Source organism: Colobus angolensis, unplaced genomic scaffold, assembly GCF_000951035.1.
Source record: "Colobus angolensis palliatus isolate OR3802 unplaced genomic scaffold, Cang.pa_1.0 Scaffold69, whole genome shotgun sequence".
NCBI lineage: Eukaryota > Metazoa > Chordata > Mammalia > Primates > Cercopithecidae > Colobus > Colobus angolensis.
The window spans coordinates 723788-738487 of NW_012120598.1; the positions used below are offsets into that span (position 1 = coordinate 723788).

General features: G+C 40.0%; 1 protein-coding gene and 1 long non-coding RNA gene across 6 annotated transcripts in view; one reads left to right on the forward strand and one right to left on the reverse strand.

The window, feature by feature from the left end:
- GRIK1 (glutamate receptor, ionotropic, kainate 1) overlaps positions 1-14700 on the forward strand; it is a 415343-nt gene that overhangs the window by 172657 nt on the left and 227986 nt on the right. The gene's annotated exons all lie outside the window — the stretch shown is intronic.
- Positions 12003-14700, reverse strand: part of LOC105500798 — a 15785-nt gene continuing 13087 nt past the window's right edge. The window contains exon 5 of the long non-coding RNA XR_001000080.1: positions 12003-12427. This is a non-coding gene — a long non-coding RNA (uncharacterized LOC105500798). The remainder of the gene's footprint in view (positions 12428-14700) is intronic.

The window sequence follows — 14700 nt, forward strand, 5'->3', positions numbered from 1 at the left end:
TCTTAACTTTATAGCTATTCAAATTATATGCTGATTACATGAGAAGTGTTTCGTTGATACAAACTCAATATTCACCTTATGCAATCCAAGTATTTGACCAAGTATGTTAAGGTTTCAGCTACAGTTTCTTATGAAGGTAAGTGATAAAGTAAAGAAAAAAAGGTAAATCATTGATATGGTTTGGCAGTGTCCCTACTCAAAATCTCATCTTGAATTGCAATCCCCAGAATCCTCATAATCCCATGTGTGGAGGGAGGGACCTCATGAGAGGTAATTGAATCATTGAGGCAATTTCCCCTATGCTATACTTATGATAGTGAGGGAGTTCTCACAAGATCTGGTGGTTTTATGAGTGTTTGGTGGTTCCTTCTGCATTCGTTCTCCTTCCTGCCACCTTGTAAAGAAGATGCGTTGCTTCCCCTTCACCTTCCACCATGATTGTAGGTTTCCTGAGGCCTCTCCAGCCATGCTGAACCTTGAGTCTGTTAAACCTCTTTCCTTTATACATTACTCAGTCTCGGGCAGTTCTTTATAGCAGTATGAAAACGGACTAATACAAAGTCAGTATAAAACTACTGAAGAGAGGTTTAGCACCTTCAAATCTAAAAAGGAAGTTTGTTCCTACAGTAGTAGAAATGAAGAAGGGATGCTAAGAAGAACAGGTTTTGAGGAGAAGTTCCAAAATGCAAATTTCCTGTTGAAGAAAGAGAAAGGTAAAAAATGACTTAGCAGACAGCAACTGATCACCATGGTAACAGGATTAAACTCCAGGGTTACTGGAAGCAAAATAACACACAGTTGGAAAGGGCTCACCATGGAGCACAGACAGGAGACCTGGCCTTTCCTGTTGTCCTTTTTTCCCTTTTCCAGTTTAGAAGAAGGGAAGTTTAGGGGATGAGGGCTGGCAGGGAAATACCACTAGTAAGGTGAGTCTCCCTGGACCGTACCAGGAGTGCAGAAGCCTGTCCAGGCTGGTTGCTGCTCTTACCGCCTCAGCTGAACAACTGAGCTCCTTGGTAGCTGGAGAGAGGAAGCAGAGACAGGTGCTTCTCAGTACTCTACTACTACAAGTCTACAAGTCCAACAATACCAAGATTCCAAACTCCTTGACTCTTCAGTGGTTTAAAGCCATCTATTGACAAAGCAACTATTGGTGAAGTTTTTTTTTTTTTTTTTTTTGAGACAGAGTCTTGCTCTATCACCCAGGCTGGAGTGCAGTGGCGTGATCTCCGCTCACTGCAAGCTCAATCTCCTGAGTAGCTGGGATTACAGTGCATGCCAGCTAATTTTTGTATTTTTAGTAGAGATGGGGTTTCACCGTGTTGGTCAGGCTGGTCTCAAACTCCTGACCTCGTGATCTGCTGGCCTCGACCTCCCAAGGTGCTGGGATTATAGGCTTGAGCCACCATGCCTGGCCGAGCTTTGGTGGATGTTTTTAGCAGTAAAAGCAAAGAATCAACTAACCCCAAGTTGGTATATGAGGAGCAGGACCAGCTACTTAATTCACAGGCCCAGTGCAAAGTGAAAATGTGGATCCCCTTGTTCCAAAAATTGTTAAGAAGTTCAAGACAGAAACAGCGGGGCATGAAACCAAGCTCGGCATCCTTCGATGTGCAAGCCCTGTGTGACTGCACAGGTCTCACATCCATAAAGCCAGGCCAGATCAGAGACCTCAACTTAGAAAAAAAGGGAGATAAAGAAACAGCACTTAATGCAGTGGCTCACACCTGTAATCCCAACACTTTGGGAGGCCGAGGCAGGCGGATCACAAGATGAGGAGATTGAGACCAGCCTGACCAATATGGTAAAACCCTGTCTCTACTAAAAATACAAAAATTAGCCAGGCGTGGTAGCAGGTGCCTGTAGTCCCAGCTGCTCGGGAGGTTGAGGCAGGAGAATAGCTTGAACCTGGGAAGTGGAGGTTGCAGTGAGCTGAGATTGTGCCACTGTACTCCAGCCTGAGCCACAGAGTGAGACTCCATTTCAGAAAAAAAAAAAAAAAGAACAAAATAAAGAAACAGCACTTCATCCTCTTCACTGACCTTCAACACGTGTCTGGTTTCCCTAACCCCTGTTCCAACTGTGATATACTCTCGTAATAAATCTGCATCTTGAATTTAAAGTTCTACTTTCCTAACGGTCTGAATTTGCTTAAGTTGTTGAATAATATGTTGAAACTGTATTCATATGGTTAGCGAAAGAAAAGTAGATTGCTGGTTTTGTAAGTCAAGGGGACAAAAGTGCTTTCTGTCGATAAACCAAGAAACCAGTGGATATAAGGATATTATAATTCTCTGCAAAATAAAAATTTGAAGGGGACAGTAGGGAAGGAAGATGACTGTCTTGCCAATAGAGCTTATGTTCAGGATATAAATCCACCGAGTAGCAGAAAATATTAGTTCCTTATCTTTGTATGCTAAATCCAGCATAGAAATACGGTCTGGCTACATATAGCCTAAAAATAAAAGTTGGATTCAGTGAATGAGTAAACACTTTTTTCAGACGGGAAAAGGATGGACAAGACTTGAGAAAGTGTGTTGATTTGCTATTATTTTAAGCTGAATGAATGCAGTTTAAAGTGTCTTCATTTAAGACAGATTTTTCCACAAAATGCATGCAAGCCCCTGTGAATAACACAAATGTGCTGAGATATTGATGTCAACCCCCTCATCCCTTTGCCCCTGTGTGCTGTACACATTTTTATCACTTTCTAGATGAGCTATGGTGTATGAGAGGTTGTTATGCACCGGCTCTGACTTGTAGAGATATATAGGAATCCAAGTGGGGTGATCTAGTTACTGCCTATGTTTGATAAAGTAGGCTGTGCTTCTTTGTAGAATGTGATAAAGAAGGCAGAAGGAAACATTACATGACTCTACCTTGGTAAAAGACAGGTAGCCATATATCAAGAAGAATTGCCCACATAGCTCCAGTAGACAAGCAGAAAACTTGGGAATACCAAAGTTGGATATCGATTACCTAACACAGGTGAAGAAGGGAATCTAACTCTGTCACTGAACATTTATCAGTGCTCATTTTCAAATATTATTTCCAGAATATACTGCCATGGGCCAAAATGAGTTGAGGCCTAGAGAAAACAGGGCCTCCTGTGTCCTGTGTGTTTATCTTTTCCCAGTCCTCTTGCATGCGGAATGTTCAGAAGAACTTACACTGATGAGAAGCAGACGAGAGCCCTGTTCCTTACTGCTTTGTTTTGATACAACTAATACAAAAACATATTATTATAAAAGTTTATAAAGCTTCTGTTCTCCAGAATTCCTGTTGAGAAATTTAAATTCTTGCACCCCTCTATAAGTTACATGGACTCTTTATCAGTCTCCTCTCCCTCAACATCACCACCATCATTATCATTAACAGTATCTGTTCATTGCCCTGTATTAGTAAATGGAGCAATATAGGTTAACGTTTTTTCCAGTCTTAGAAATTTTAGTTGTAGCAAAGATCAATGAAAACTTAAAACTTTTCTGAAACATTATATTTATCATATGCGTAATTAACCCAACATAGCCATTCAGTGGTGAAGAAAATGGGCCCAACTACTTTGCAAACTGCTTCTGCCTAATTTGTTGATGGCTCTTTGCACAATTTTAGTCCTTGAACCTTTTAAGGATCTCTTTTTTGGGTTTCACGTATGCAAATTTACAAACTGGTTTTAAACAGTGCTCTATGTTAATGAGGAAAATTTTAGAACTGCAGTTAGTTTTTGTTCAAAAAAAGGTGGGGGGGATGACAAATAGTTAATTGTGTTCCTCTCCACTAGAATATGAAAGACAAAACTTTGTCCTTGATTACATAGAAGACTATGTCTTTGTAGTTTAAAACATTTTGCCATTGATTTTTGGTTCTATTGAAATAGTATGTAAGAAATTGTTTACACTAGTGTATTGGAAAGTTAGAAATTAGCTTTAAGAGGGCAGAAAACAGTTCTCCCTGAGTGTTAATGCTGTCGTAGACAAATCGTACACTTTCATAAACTACTTTTATCTAAAGTCATTTTTTCATAGTATAAATCAAAAAGGGCAGCAAGCACTTTTTAAATATGACTTAAAACCTTCTTCAATAATGAACAAAAATCATATTCAGTTGATTTTCTTATCTATGGACCAAGACATATAATTCAATAAAAGATAGTCGAGAGTGTTGAAACATTTCCATTTCGAAAGATTCAATGAAGTGAAAAAAATGTGCCTGTAAAAAGAACCAGGTCTTCCAAAAGGAATTAATTTGTTTTTCAATGATGCACTGATCCTTTGAAAACAGGCAAGTTCCAACGAATAAACTATGAGGTGATATCATAACTCCAGGAATGATATTCAGACAACTAGGGAGCTTGGCATCCACTCAAAAGAATGGATCTGGTTGTCCCAGAGCTGCTTGCTGAGTGTTCATCTTTTATTTGGTAGAACTGGAGGAATAGGGGGCCTGGCATAGTGACAGGAGTGGGACAAGCTCCCGGAGTCTTAAGACAGCAGCTATTTGCCAACTAGCAGTACAGCAGTATTTTCAATATCTTCACTACTGGTATAGCCAAAAGGTGCTTACTGGGTGATGTCAACCTGTGATTCTTACCAAGGGAATGTCACTTACTCATCAGTGATGTCCAGCCCACACTGGCTTGGGTTTGTGCAGCCAATCAGATCAACATTTTCCCAACAGTGTGATATCAAGCGTATGAACACCTTTCCCATGAACCAGGTACCAACCATTACTAGTATTTGTCATATAAGAAAAAACTGAAGTCCAAGAATGACATTTCACTGACCAGCATGCTGTCCGCTTCAACCAAGACTTCAGCTAGTCCTAAACGCAAGAGCATGATGATCACATATTCTACTGATCCTGAAACAAAAATCAATTAGTATCAAATGAAAATATAAGTAAATGTAATTAGTACCTTGTTTTCCCCCATAAAGCTTACATTTTCTTTCTCTTACTCCATTAGACACTGGGGCCTTCGTATTTATTAACAATAGTGAGTCCCTGCTCTACCAAATATATGTATAAAGTCCTCTTGGAGAAAACGGAATGAGTAGCTGTTTTTAGGGCAGCCATAGTATGAGTTTTGGAGCTACATAATTCGGATAAAATAAAAGGTTGACATTGTTTTTCATTTAAACACTGCAGCTATCAGAGTCACTGTAGGTACTGGATTTATTAAAACCTCAAATGTTTAAAAACTGTTGGTATGACTGTATGCCTATTTTGATAGAGTTACATGCAGAAGCATGTTAATAAAATATCAGAACCAATTATAATATAAACCACATTTAATTAAAATTTCTGAATACAACCATATTCACTGCATTATTTTTACCATTTGGTGTCATTAATTCCCTCCTGACGCACCCCGCTTACTAATTTAGAAAGGTTATTAATAAGAACATCACTGTTTTCTGTTTCATACTGAAATAAGGTGACACTAATTGTTAAGATTTTTATCAACCACTACAGAGGACCTAGGCAAGTGAATACTTTGCCTCTATGAATTTCTCATGGAAGCATTTTGAGACCACTGTTTTAAAGACTATTATTTCAAAGATAATATCTGCACAAGCCATGAACAAATGCTGAAATAAGATATTTTTATGAGTTGTTCTTATTGAGGCAAGTTGGAACAAGAAGTGGTAGGAAGATATTTATCTGCTTGCACAACAATAAACTAGATTTATTTGAGTAATACGTTTATCAAAATCCTGTTGGGAGTATGTGGGTTTGGGTATTCAAAAAAATGGGTGTGAGTTTTTCTGCTTTCCAGCAAGCCTGGTCACCTCCGTGCCAGGAGACAATGGTGGCTACGTGTGCATGTTTTATATAAGTATATCTGAATATTAGCAGTCATTTGTCCCAATCCCACGAGTACTGACAAGGGTCATTGTTAGAGTCATCGGCACCCCTGTGCCCTCTCACTTTATTATGCTGATGTTAGAAATGCCAGGTGTGGAAGAAAGCAGAGCATCAGACCCAGATATGGGCACTACTGGAGGAGCAGATTGAGGCATTTACTAACACACAGGACCTTCAGGGCATTTAATCCAGTGAAACTGAGCACAACGGGTGACAAAACGTGTTTCCAATTCCAGATGAAGTCTCAATATATTCTTGGACCACAAATTTAAAACATGAGTTGTCTAGCCATTCCAGAAAAGTCACAAAGCAGTGTTTGTATCAGTTGAAAGAAGGACTAGCAGTTATTAATAGAGAAGATCTGCCCGCATCCAAAAGACCAGGGAAGGACTAGAGAATAGCACCTGTGGGAATTTATCTGGATGTTGCAAGATATGCTGGGTGAACTACTGTAAAAAACAACATCATACTCACATCTTTGTCACTCATCTATTCATTCTAAAAACTCAAAACTTCAGTGAACACTGTATTAGCTTCCTACGACTGCCATAACAAAGTACCATAACCTAGGTGACTTAGAATAACAGAAATTTATTTTCTTGCAGTTTTGAAGGCTAGAAGGCTGAAATCAATATGTTAGCAGGGTTGGTTGCTCCCGAGGGCTGTGACGGAGAATCTGTTCCCGGTCTCCCTCCTAGCTTCTAGAAGCCTCAGGTATTCCTTGGCTTGTGTATCAGGGGTCCCCAATCCCATAGGGGCATAGACTGGTACCGGTCCATGGCCTATTAGGAACCGCTCACAAGAGGAGGTGAGTGGCCAGGGGGTAAATGAGCATTACCACCTGAGCTCCACCGCTTGTCAGATCAAAGGGGACATTAGATTCTCTTAGGAGCACAAACCCTATTGTGAACTGTGCGTGGGAGGGATGTAGATTGCACACTCCTTAGGAGAATCTAATACCTGATGATCTGAGGTGGAACCGTTTCATCCCAAAACCAGCTCCCACCACCCCTCACCTCCAGTCTTTGGAAAAATTGTCTTTCAGGAAACCGGTTTCTGGTGTCAAAAAGGGTGAGGCCGCTGTTGTAGACGAACTCTTCCTGTGTCTTCACATCATCTTCTCTCTGTACGCATCTGTCTCCATGTCAAAATGTCCCCTTTTTATAAAGACACCTGTTGTATGGCATTAGGGCCCATCCTAGTGACCTCGTTTTAATTTGATTGCATCTATAAAGACCTTGTCTCCTAAGAAAGTCATGTTCTAATTACAAGGTATCTTTTTTTACTTGACCCAGTTCTACCTGTAACACCTACTGGTAGCCAGACACCATATGAGCCACTCACAAATGGTTGAGACACAGTTTCTGCCCTCATTGTGCTTAATAATCTAGCAAATATAATAATCACTGAGAAAAAAAAATTTTAAATAAAAATAATTGATTGATCGTTACCTCTATGCTTGACACTATGCTAAATGCTTTACAAGCATTTTCTCATTTAATCCTCACAGCAACATTTTGAAGTAAGCAGGGTATTCACTATCATTAGAAGCAGCTTTGTGGAAAGTTATATTTGACTTGAGTGTGAAGAATAGACTTGCAATTCTTCAGTCAAAGAAGAAGACACATCAGGAAAACTGCATAAGTTGAGGACAGAAAATGTGTGTGTGGGGAACAGAACGTGCTCAACTCTGGTTTTAGGAGGCTGAAATAGACAACTCTTCAGCATGGTCTGTCTGCCTGCCTGGGATCCTCTTCCTGCCTGGGATCCTCCAATCTGCAGCATGGGGTTCGGGTGGCATCCCCCCTGCACATACGCCCATGCAACCCAGGGGTGGAGGGACATTAACACCCGTGGTGCCATTCCTAACTGATGGGAGTGAAAACAGATACATCATGCTTCCTCCTTTTGTGCCCTGGGTGTACAATTCTGAGACACCATTCAGAAGGCTCTCAGAAGGTCCCTGCAGAATCAAGCACCAGGTATTTATAGTGGTGGACAACTCAGTAATGCATTGTTGTATGGTCTTTCTCTCCTTTTCTATTTTACTCTCCTACCCTATAATTCTCCCCAGAATTCCCATCTCAAAAGACTCGCACAAAAGCCTTGGCCTCAGGTTCCACTTTTAAGAGACTAAGATCATTGGCATCAGATTTTATTATCCCAGGTCAGAGATGAAAATAACTGACTTATCAGTGTCTTTTTCAAAGCCGAGAAGCTTTAGGCGTACCGAGAAATAGCACCCAAGTCTCTTGGCTTCCTGAAGAACATCTTCCCCATAAAAGAGGTCATCCAGTCTAAAAAGTCTCGATAATCATTTTCCTGTATAAACACCTTCAAGTGCCTTGCATGAGGGAAAGCACTTTTTGCTCCTTTCTACACCATCACCTCTGGCATGGAAGAGTGGTAGCTGGGACCCCATTGCCAGTGCAACAGAACAAGCTTAAAAATAGTTTTATCTGAAGTGATGCTAAAAAGGCAAGTCATGGAAGTAAAATGCAAATGTTCTGTCTCTTATTGTATTTCCATTACATGGAACACACACACACACACACACACACACATATACAAATGAATTTCAGCTCAGGAGAAATTAACTTGAACCAAAATGAAAGAGAAGAGTAGAGACTTCTGACTCAAAGGCAAGTCTACTTCAATTGCCTTTGTCACTACCAAATTAAAAGTTGAAGCACAAGAGCCTTTTGGGACCTCTAAAATCGTTCTCTGATTCCTGGAAACTTTCCTTCTGTAGAGAAATAAATATATTAATGGAGTACTTCTTCCTCCCACAATGTCCAAAGTCCTGTATTTTAAAAAATTTATGTTACAGAATATTTTTATATTGCAGTTCTTTTTTTTTCATCTTTCTCCTGAGCAAATTTTTATATGAGGGTCACACCAACTTCCATAATGCACAGAGGTTGTATTCTCTTAATGGTTCTAAAAGCCACATACATACAAGCAAATTGCTATCTAGCTTAATTATAGAAAATGTTCAAAAGAATTCCATTATTATTGCAGATCCCATTAAGAGGCTGTAATGTATAGATAATAATTCTGTTTACTGCAATTGACATCCATACACATCTTGGAAATATCCAGAAAAAGACGTACAGGATATTTTAAAACACACACACTGTCCCATTATTTTATTTGACCATTTCCCCTGATTTTATGATGCATTTATCTTCAGCGGTTTTGTGATTTTTCTAGTTTTCTCTCTCCCTTTTCCATGGGCACCATTCTACCCCTCCTTTAGATGAAGTATATGAGAGTCGCACAGCCCCACAGAGAAAGTTGCTATCTAGCTAGCTTGGGAATTTCTACACTTAGGCAGACTCAGGAAAGTGCTAGGAGGAGGCGGTTCCCACAAAGTGCACTGCTATTTTACTACTAAATGAGTTAAGACCCCAGAATCTTCAGTCTTTGGAAAACAATCCCATAACAGAGCCTTTCATGCAATTGAAGAGCTTCTTTCATAAAGAGAGACAGATGGAAGAAACATTGAAGAAAATACTCTGCATTGTAACCTCAAGAAGATTTGGAAGAGGGAAGCCATTTCAAAGAGACTGTTTTCAAAGTACATGCATTCCTGGGGGAGAAAAGCAACTTCATTTATTCTTTTCCCTTATACAAACAAGTTTTCAGAGCAGTCCCTCTGATGAAGTATATCATATCATGCTCATGAACAGCTGTCTGTATGTATAAGAAAGAATATTTAGAAACAGGTCGCTGTTTACTCTAACAATGCTACTGTGTGTTAGTGAGTCATGGATGCAACAATGCTAGTTTTGATTTTGTCTGTGGAATAAAATCCAAAATTTGGTGTTATCAAAAACTTTGCAGGCTTCTCAACCAGGTCTTATGTAATTTCTGGCTTGAAGAGATGGAAGTCAGACCTCTGTCTCAGGATTTCTCAACCTCAACACAAGGATCAGATTATTCTTCATTGTGGGGGGGGGCTGCCCTGCGCATTGCAGAACATTTAGCAACATCCTGGCCTCTACCCCCTGGATGCCGGTAGCACCTACTCAATCATAACAATCAAAAGTGTCTTCAGATATTGCCAAAATGTAGCTAGGGGTGGAGATGATAAAATCATCCCTGATTCAGAACTACCGCTTTATATTAAGAACATCGTTCTTGGAAGGATTTTGTTTTAAGGCCTGTGGTTGAGTGTAGGATATGCCAAGAACATACTGAGTTGTCTAAAGAAGAATTTTCTTAGACAAAATTTAAGCGGACAAGAACAGTAGTAAAGAAGTATTGAAGGGAAGTGAAGAAGCATTGCTCCTGGCTCTCACAGGTGGACAATGTGCAGGTAGACAATATAACCCAGTTTGCTGTATTTGTCAGAGGGAAGGATTCTTATTCTGCTCTACATCCTTCCTCTTAGTCCCCATTCGAAGCATGATTAACTGTCCCCTGGAAGATGGTGGTTCAGGGCCAGCCGAAGAGCATCTCTTTCCCTAAAGGCCCTCTCGGTAACTACTGGGAAAAGTGATCTTAAGTAGCCATTTTAGGGCTAGAAAGAAAAGAATTTTACAGAGTTTGCAGCTGAATGACAGAAGACAGAGGAATGCAATAACTTAAATACATCTGTAGCCATGTCTGTGGAGCGCTGAGGAATCCATTAGGGTATAAGGTAGCAAGGAGACCTCTCAAGGTGGAAAAATAAAAATAAAAAAGATTAGAAGGAAATTGCAGAGTGAAGAAATGAGCCTTTCTCATTACCTGAAAGTGTAATCTGTACTCATAAAAGCAAGTAGAAAAAAAGAGACATATTAGATTCTATTATAAAATAAAAGTAGGAGGGACAAAAATCCTGCACACTCAAGTGTGGTGTGTGCAAAGTGCTCAAGTAACTTAGAAATAAATAAAGGTCTTTGACTTCTTGGTACTATATTAGCATATTCCTCTGTTCTTCTAAGAGCATATGGCTCTGCCAGAGGCAGGAGCTATAAGAAGGGAGGCAGAAATGCAAAGAAGTCTTGATCTTTCAAAGGAAATATATTTCACTATTTTTTCTCCATTTGAAAATCATGTTTTATTTCAACCTGTTAGATTTATATTTTCAAGACAATAATAATGTGTAAAATGTCTAAAAGGGCTTGGAATGCATTTTATAAACAGTCTGGGAATTGAAGACTGAAAGCCCTAAGTTTTCTGAATTCACTATTTTAATATCTCTAAGTTCCAGTATCTAGCATGTTAAAGCTAGAGTGAAGTTTATTCACGTTTATAATATATTTAATTTTTGCATCCAAACTGACAAAAGGGAGTTCACAATGCTTTTAGTTCTGATGCTTTTGTGGGGAGCAGGTATCTTTCTGATTTCTGCTACTGTGTAAGTATCTAGAAATCAGTTATCTTATGATCTTATGACGTGGTTATTTGTTTATGAAGACACAGCCATCAGCATTGATTGTGTGGCTTCACCATTGACCTTGCCTAGGGGAAGTTGGACATCAAAATTTGGATTTAAAAATTATTTCTATGGAGGTTAATTAGCTTTTTGTTAGTGGTGTTTCCTTTGAATGACATTCAGCGGAAATAGGAAAGTCTGAGTTGACACAAAATTTTAGATGACTTTGCAATAGGGAAATTACTTTTTTATGGATGTGGGTACTCTAACGCTGTTAACTAACACTAATTAACTCTGCCTAGAGACAGTCCCAGCAGCTGCATGAAATTAGTATGGTGCTGTCCTACACAATCCACACTGCTCTGCCTAGAGACAGTCCCAGCAGCTGTATGAAATTAGTATGGTGCTGTCCTACACAATCCACACTGCTAAGGGAGGAAATAAATAAAGGTTTCTGAACATCCATGGAAAAATAAAGTGTTTTCTGTGGCAGTAGGAAACTGAAAGTTGTACTTAACTCTAGATAATGTTTTCACCACCCATTCTTCTGTCCCCATCCTACCAACCTGTGAAAAAATAGGAATCCAAGTGTCTTGTTCTTTCAGTTTCCAGACACCCAATGTGGTCCTCTCAATACGTGTCTGCATCATCTTCAGTCTCTGGCTGAGCTCCCAGCAGTTCCATATTTTCCCCCATTCTGTCCCCCCTCCAATTATGTTTCTGAGTATGTACACATCTGTTTAAGAAAGCAAAAGAATCTAAAAGTAATTGATGTCTTTCTTGGAAAATTAATTCATTTATTTAACCAGCATTTTATTCAGTACTTAGATGTGTCCAGGAAATACATGAGCTTTGGAACATCTCTTTCTGAATCAGCAGCTTCCACGCCGAGAGAGTATGCCAGAGTGAAACCTAGCAACTGCCAGAAACTAAATTTAAATCAAATCGTGCATAACTTAATCACAAGATTACGTGTTCTATTTACTCAATTGTATTAATAGCAGTCATTCTAAGGCAATGTTTCACTGTCATGGGAGGCTGGAGCCCGGCGTGCCCTCCTGTTCCAGTTTCCTTATTCTTGCCTTGGTTTGAGAGCTTAGAATCTCGATCACATGAAGACCACTCTACTGGAGCAGCAGGAGCATATTTGGTTCTCGTTCTATCATCAGAGTCAGCCACCCTCCTGGCTCTGAGACTCTGAGGACAGGAGAAAGGGAAGGACAAAAGTCAAAAGACAGGACCATGATGTAAACTCTAATACTAACCCCAGCCCACCCACTCCTCAAATAATTTGACCACCATTGGACAGAGCTGCAATACTCTGAAAGCTTTATGCCTTTTTATGACACTTAGTCCCTGTAGCAGTCCGTTTTCACGTAAAGAATGCCTGAGATGGGGTAATTTATAAATAAAAAAGGTTTAATGAACTCACAATTTTGTACGGCTGGGGAAGCCTCAAGAAACTTAACAACCATGGCAGAAGGCAAAGGGGAAGCAGGCGTCTTCTTCACAAGGGAGCAGGAAGGAGAATGAATGCAGGAGGAACTACCACACACTTATAAAACCATCAGCTCTTGTGAAAACTCCCTCTTTATCATGAGAACAGCATGGGGGAAACCACCGCCGTGATCCAGTCACTTCCCACCAGATCCCTCCCTCGACAAATAGGGATTACAATTCAAGATGGGACACAGGGCCAAATCATATCAGTCCCCTTAGCAGACAGAAACCTGGCACGATGCTGGAGGAGAAAAGCTGGCTTACTTTCAGAAGGGAAACTTCAAGCTAGAAACCTGGAGGAATGGGAGAAGAATCTGGTGTTCCATCGTTTTCTCATTAATCAGAATCTTAGAACTTCAAAAGATAATCTCAGCTGTCTGTGTGACACATCCAGCATTTCATTTCAAGTACTGCATTGAACACGTTGACAGGAATTTATTCATTTTGAAATGAAAACAAATGACACTGAAAGAAAATTAGGGCTGACTGATTTGATGAGAAAAGCACGACTCTGCAGTCTAAAGGTGACTTTGTAGAGGCTCCCAATTTAAATGCAGGCTGGTCCTGTCCTCCTGGTACTACGGCTCTAGAATTCTTAATGCACAGATGGAAGTTGCCAAAAGTGAGTGAAGAGAAACTCACATATTGTCTTCTTTTCTCTTGTATAATCAAAGAAATGCAAGCATGAGCCCCTGAAAAGTTATTTACCTCTTTTCCTAGTATAGTTGGAATTCTAGTGAAATTAGAATAGCAATTATCACTTAAATAGCTGTAATAATTGAAGACTAGGATGAATAAGTTGTAAGTGGCCTACTTACCTTCAAATGTAATTCCTCACAATTTGCAGAATGAAACAGTGAACCTAGTGTTTCTTTTATGATAAAGTAATCATTTTTAAAATGAGAGAAAATGCTGTGGTTTTAAAACTTAGCCTGTCTGATTTTTAAGTTAGTCTTTCAGGTGATCTCAGAATGTTATTCACATGGCACCTTACGATGATGATGCTCTCCTGGAAAGACATGAAGACTGACATTTAGATCTATCATTTCCAAAGACAGAATATCTGTTAACTAGAGAAACCATGTCCCTGAACTAGGATATAGCATTGCATGAAGGAAACTGTGAACATTGAAAATCTCCATGTTTCAAACATTGCCACATGGAAAAAATATTGTACTGCATAGCTTTACTTTATTTTGTGTAATAGAAACATTTCTTGCTGGGAGCTGTGGCTCATGCCTAGAATCCCAGCACTTGGGAGGCAAGTGGATCACCTGAGGTCAGAAGTTCGAGACCAGACTGGCCAACACGGTGAAACCCCATCTCTACTAAAAATACAAAAATTAGCCAGGTGTGGTAGCAGGCACCTGTAATTCCAGCTGGGAGGCTGGGACAGGAGGCTGGGGCAGGAGAATTGATTGAACCTGGTAGGCGGAGGTTGCAGTGAGCTGAGATTGCGCCATTGCACTCCAGCCTGGGCAATAAGAATGAAATTCTATCTAAAAAAAAAAGAAAGAGAGAGGCTGGGTGCAGTGACTCACACCTGTAGTCCCAGCACTTTGGAGGCTGAGGCGAGTGGATCACGAGGTCAGGAGATCGAGATCATTCTGGCTAACATGGTGAAACCCTGTCTCTACTAAAAATACAAAAAATTAACTGGGCATGGTGGTGGGTGCCTGTAGTACCAGCTACTGGGGAGGCTGAGGCAGGAGAATGGCATGAACACGAGAGGTGGAGCTTGCAGTGAGCCGAGATCGGGCCACTGTACTCCAGTCTAGGTGACAGAGCGAGACTCCATCTCAGAAAGGAAGGAAGGAAGGAAGGAAGGAAGGAAGGAAGGAAGGAAGAAAGGAAGGAGAAAGAAAAGAGAGAGAGAGAAAAAAAGAAAGAAAGAAAGAAAGAAAGAAAGAAAGAAAGAAAGAAAGAAAGAAAGAAAGAAAGAAAGAAAGAAAGAAGAAAGAAAGAAAGAA